Source organism: Hyperolius riggenbachi, chromosome 1 (assembly GCF_040937935.1).
Source record: "Hyperolius riggenbachi isolate aHypRig1 chromosome 1, aHypRig1.pri, whole genome shotgun sequence".
Lineage (NCBI taxonomy): Eukaryota > Metazoa > Chordata > Amphibia > Anura > Hyperoliidae > Hyperolius > Hyperolius riggenbachi.
In genome coordinates, this window is record NC_090646.1 from 331,885,465 (window position 1) to 331,891,464 (window position 6,000).

Genomic DNA, 6,000 nt, shown 5'->3' on the forward strand with positions numbered 1-6,000 from the left:
TCCTTATGATGTGTGTAGGACTGTTCATGCATTGAGCAATTTCTCATGCATTCTTTGTGAGCAATCCGTACCCAACAATACGATATTACTCTTGCAAACAGTTGTGTCACTTGAAATGTTTCCATAAAACTGTTTCAGCTTAGCCTTTTATTGTTTTGGAAATGTGTTAGGTTACAGCTGGTGACAATAGTATTCAGGATCTTCGTGCACTGGAAGACTTCAAAGTGATTACGCAATAGATTTCATTAGAGGGGGAAAAACATTCATGCTGATAAATATACGACTGCTTTGAGCTAGTGTCCACATACACCTTCCCTATGGTTCATTCAGAACAGGAGACAACATTTCACAATGGTGCTTTTCAGGGGATCTGCTGTGGTGCCAGGGATCTTCTTCCCCCCCCCCTCCGCCACGTCATTTATAAAAGTTAAAAAACAAGTGAACAGTTATGTGCTCAGTGGCTAGTGTACATGGAGCTTTGAGTTCAGTCCGTTTCTGACATCAATCTGACCTCTGTAGTGAAGAAAAAGGGTTATAAACACCTGGGAAAACTCCGCAACTGATTTCATACTGTTGGACCTATATTAAAAGTAATGTTAAAATAACAGCTGACATCAAAGAGCTGTGTACATTCCCCCTTAATGTTTTGATTTAGTCCTTGTTTAATTGTACTTACATATGTGGCTTCTATGTATGTCCAAGTACAAGGATGCAACCATAGCTATAGCAACAAACTGCTTTGCCACCCCCCTTCCCCCTTCATTCGCCAAAGGGTGTAAGAACTCCTAAAGCTGGTAGCTTTATTATGCACTATAAAGGTAGTAGCTTTGAGAATGACTGTAGTTAGTTGTGGTTGTTCCATAGCTGTCAATGTCTGCATGCTCTACAGTACCGTGCCCATGTAAGAGTCACGGTGTATACACATTCTCAAAAAGATAAAATTGGGCTTCACAAGCATCATTATCACTATATATATATATATATATATATATATATATATATATATATATATATATATATATATATATATACATACATACATACTGTAAGCAGAGGGTAAGATTTTTGTGACTTTTATTTAATCTACAACATTACTGTGAAAAGTTTTACTGAGAATTCCAACTACTTCATGGCTGCAGCTGTAAAGACCTACAAGATGAATATATATATATTGTATATATATATTCTCATCCTCCACCAGAGCCTCAAGATAACAGGGACTTTGTATGGGAACCATAAGTTACGGTAGCTCATAACATGGGCACATTTTGACTTTCTTATGAAGGATTTTTTTTTCTAAACATAAAGGACCTCATTGCAAAATATATCTGTGCTCTTTTTGTTGTTTTGTTTTTTATTGTACCCCAAAGCAACTTTGTACAGGATTATGCTAATAACAACCCATGTCCTTTCTATTCTTATTTTTTTTTTTATACATTTATTTTTGTTCTCCTGTAATGTCTGCGTAATTCAAGTGTGATGTAAAATACTGTAATATTAGGACAGGATTTAAAAGACAAAAAAAGAAAAAATGTACTGCTATTTGTTCTTTATATGATATGACAGTATTTGGAATATAAAGCATTCTCTTACAGAGCCTGCTTTGTATTTCGCTCTTAGGGTTAGATTTCAGTCCTAGATTTTAGTTGTTATGTGTTATATATATATATATATATATATATATATATATATATATATACACACATGCATATGTCATTTCTATGTTCTTTATATTGTAAAAAATCTTTAGACTGAAAGTTGCTTATAAAAGAAGAAAATAATTACGTCAATAAATGTAATTTGATTTTTTTTCATACCTCTATCGTATGATCTTATGTTTTGCAGTTATCAAATATTATATATTTTTTTCATTTAGCTTTTCTATTTAATACAGGGACATGAAGAGGCAACAAGAGAAAAAACCATGGAAAATATGTGTGATTTTAAACTACTGTGTTAACAAAATAGAAAAGATCACCTGTTTGCAGAATCTATATATATATATACACACTGTATAGGGCTTTGAAGTCTGTATCCCGTTAATAACTATAAATGTACGTGTTGTATTAGGAAACATTCTCAAAGAGTTAGATGGGTTAAGTTGCAGTAGCCAGTGGTTTAGTTGGCACCACCAAAAGAAAGAAATGTCTCTCTCTTAAGAATCCATAAAGAGATATAAAATGAGGCTGTATATCAGCTGATGTTTTACTAAAAAAGCTTTTATTTTTTATGTTGGCAACCAAACCATTTACTTTTTGAACTCTAAGCCCCGATTGGTACAAAGCATACCCCTCCATTGCAACTCGCCTTCATGGGTGCTTTGTATCAAGTTTTGTTTGGAACAAAGAGGTTTTTAATGCATAAAGTGTCAACTCAAGTAAACATATATCATTCAGAATATATGTTTGATCCTTTAAAAAGTCTGAACATTTTCATTTGCGGTTATTTCATTTGTTAATTTAACTGTAGTTGTTTGCCTGTCATAAGGGAACGTAATGTAAGCATTTTTCGGTTTCACAGGCCACCTGCCATATTACAAAACAACCGATGAAATTTGGAAAACTTCAGAAAGAAAAGGTTAAACATTAAAGGAAAAAAATGCTCCCTTACTAGCCATACTAGTAAGCCTGCTTTGTCTCCTGCATTTTAGCAGTGCTTTGAGAAGAGTGGTCAGAAAAGGGTCACCCCTCCAAAAGCACCATAGGTTAATAGTGATGAGCAATACAAACGTCTAGCATGAAAATTCGATTTATTCAGTTAAATTATTAACATAATTGCTACAGCTACAGTATATGAATCAGCTGATACAATTTTAATTTGCCATGACTCACTCCTACATCCTTGGAGGAAGTTGTAATCAGCATCATAGGATGCATTTGTTCTTCACCACTGCCCAGTACAGTACATACTGCTGACTTGGGAGAACTTTATGTGCAATATACCTGTCTTGCTGGGAATGGTTTAAAGGGAATGTATATTTACTTTTTTTCATTTTGTTATATTAGATTTTTGTGTTGAAAAGTAATTTCGAGATTTTTATTTAATTAAATAAGAAAATACTAAGTATAACAAATGAAAATGTGCCATTTGGTTGTAGTGTCAGCTGATAATTTACTAACAAGCCTTGCAAGTTCAAAAACTCATGTGTTCTAGTGATCAGTTAGCAAGGGATTTCATTACTACAAAGCAAAATTTAAAGGGGCACCATGGCTAAAATTTGTGTTTTTTAGTCACTGTAATATGTATGGCTGTATGTAGAGCATAGTATGTAACATGTATTGAGGCAGAGGAATTTTTTTTTTTTTTTTACACTGACATCTGCTTTGATTACTTTCACAGTCACGTCGGCAGATTTACCTTACTGACGCGACTTAGCATAATCCATTTACTTGTAGGAGGCATCTTTCCCTGGTGATGTTTCTGCCGTTTTAGGTTTCCCCCTCTGTGCTGCCCTTGAAGGTTTCTTCTATATTTCAACTGCACAATCGTGCCGTTATACTGTTTATTCGTCCGTCGTAAAGTGCAGCAATTTATCTGCTGCGCAGAGTAAGACACATCCTCCCTCTTTGATGGCACGCAACTGCCGTCTGAGTGGAAAGCAGCATCACTGGTGATGACGCTGCCCGGCAATTGACTCCTGTAGCGAAGCTGGCATTGAAAAGGACACCTATTGTTGTCCGTTTCTATGGCTACCAGCCTTCGCATAGTGTAGTACGCAGAGCAGCGGCGGATTAATAGTGCAGACACAAGCGCTGTAGCTGTGTCCTGCTAATTATTGTGTAATTGCTGTTATTTTTTTGGTTTTTAACCCAATGTGCTTTTAGGAAGTCACCTGACCTTTCCTCACTCCTGCCCAGGCTGAGCTCCCATGAGCCCTTGCTACTGTCTGAAAGTGCCTTAGCTCTCTGAAAACCTGTGGGCGTGGCTTTTTTAGTTTATAGGGAATTACAGCATTAACCACTTGAGGACTCAGCCTTTACCCCCCCCCCCCCCTTAAGGACCAGCGCTGTTTTTTCCATTCAGACCACTGCAGCTTTAACGGTTTATTGCTCGGTCATACAACCTACCACCTAAATGAATTTTGGCTCCTTTTCTTCTCACTAATACAGCTTTCTTTTGGTGCTATTTGATTGCTGCTGCGAGTTTTAGTTTTTATTATATTCATCAAAAAAGACATGAATTTTGGCAAAAAAATGATTTTTTTAACTTTCTGTGCTGACATTTTTCAAATAAAGTAAAATTTCCTATACATTTGAGCGCGAAAGTTATTCTGCTACATGTCTTTGATAAAAAAAAAAAAAACATTCAGTGTATATTTATTGGTATGGGTAAAAGTTATAGCGTTTACAAACTATGGTGCTAAAAGTGAATTTTCCCATTTTAAAGCACCTCTGATTTTTCTGACTATCTGTCATGTTTCATGAGGTGCTAAAATTCCAGGATAGTATAAATACCCCCCAAATGACCACATTTTGGAAAGAAGACATCCCAAAGTATTCACTGAGAGGCATGGTGAGTTCATAGAAGATTTTATTTTTTGTCACAAGTTAGCGGAAAATGACACTTCGTGACAAAAAAAAAAAAAAAAAAAAGGTTTCCATTTCTGCTGACTTGTAATAAAAAAAAATGAAATCTGCCACGGACTCACCATGCCCCTCTCTGAATACCTTGAAGTGTCTATTTTTCTAAATGGGGTCATTTGTGGGGTGTGTTTACTGTCCTGGCATTTTGGGGGTGCTGAATTGTAAACACCCCTGTAAAGCCTAAAAGTAGTCATTGCACTGTGAGCCCCTTAGCGCAGTTTTGCTGCAAAAAAGTGTCACACATATGGTATCGCCATACTCGGGAGAAGTAGTACAATGTGTTTTGGGGTGTATTTTTACACATACCCATGCTGGGTGGGAGAAATGTCTCTGTAAATGTCAATTTTTTGATTTTTTTTACACACAATTGTCCATTTACAGAGAGATTTCTCCCACCCAGCATGGGTATGTATAAAAATACACCCCAAAACACATTGTACTACTTCTCCTGAGTACGGCGATACCACATGTGTGGCAATGTTTTGCACCCTAACTGCGCTAAGGGGCCCAGAGTCCAATGAGTACCTTTAGCATTTCACAGGTCATTTTGAAACATTTGATTTCAAGACTACTCCTAACGGTTTAGGGCCCCTAAAATGCCAGAGCAGTATAGGAACCCCACAAATGACCCCATTTTAGAAAGAAGACACCCCAAGGTACTCCATTAGGAGTACAGTGAGTTCATAGAAGATTTTACTTTTTGTCACAAGTTAGCGGAAAATGATTTTTATTGGTTTTTTTTACCAAGTGTCATTTTCCGCTAACTTGTGACAAAAAATAAAATCTTCTATGAACTCACCATACTCCTAACGGAATACCTTGGGATGTCCTCTTTGTAAAATGGGGTCATTTGTGGGGTTCCTATACTGCTCTGGCATTTTAGGGGCCCTAAACCGTGAGGAGTAGTCTTGAAACCAAATGTTTCAAAATGACCTGTGAAATGCTAAAGGTATTCATTGGACTCTGGGCCCCTTAGCGCAGTTAGGGTGCAAAAAAGTGCCACACATTGGTATCGCCGTACTCGGGAGAAGTAGTACAATGTGTTTTGGGGTGTATTTTTACACATACCCATATTGGGTGGGAGAAATCTCTCAGTAAATGACAATTTTTTGATTTCTTTACACACAATTGTCCATTTACAGAGATATTTCTGCCACCCAATATGGGTATGTGTAAAAATACACCCCAAAACATATTGTACTACTTCTTCTGAGTACGGCGATACCACATGTGTGGCACTTTTTTGCACCCTAACTGCGCTAAGGGGCCCAGAGTCCAGTGAGTACCTTTAGCATTTCACAGGTCATTTTGAAACATTTGGTTTCAAGACTACTCCTCACGGTTTAGGGCCCCTAAAATGCCAGAGCAGTATAGGAACCCCACAAATGACCCCATTTTAGAAAGAAGACACCCCAAG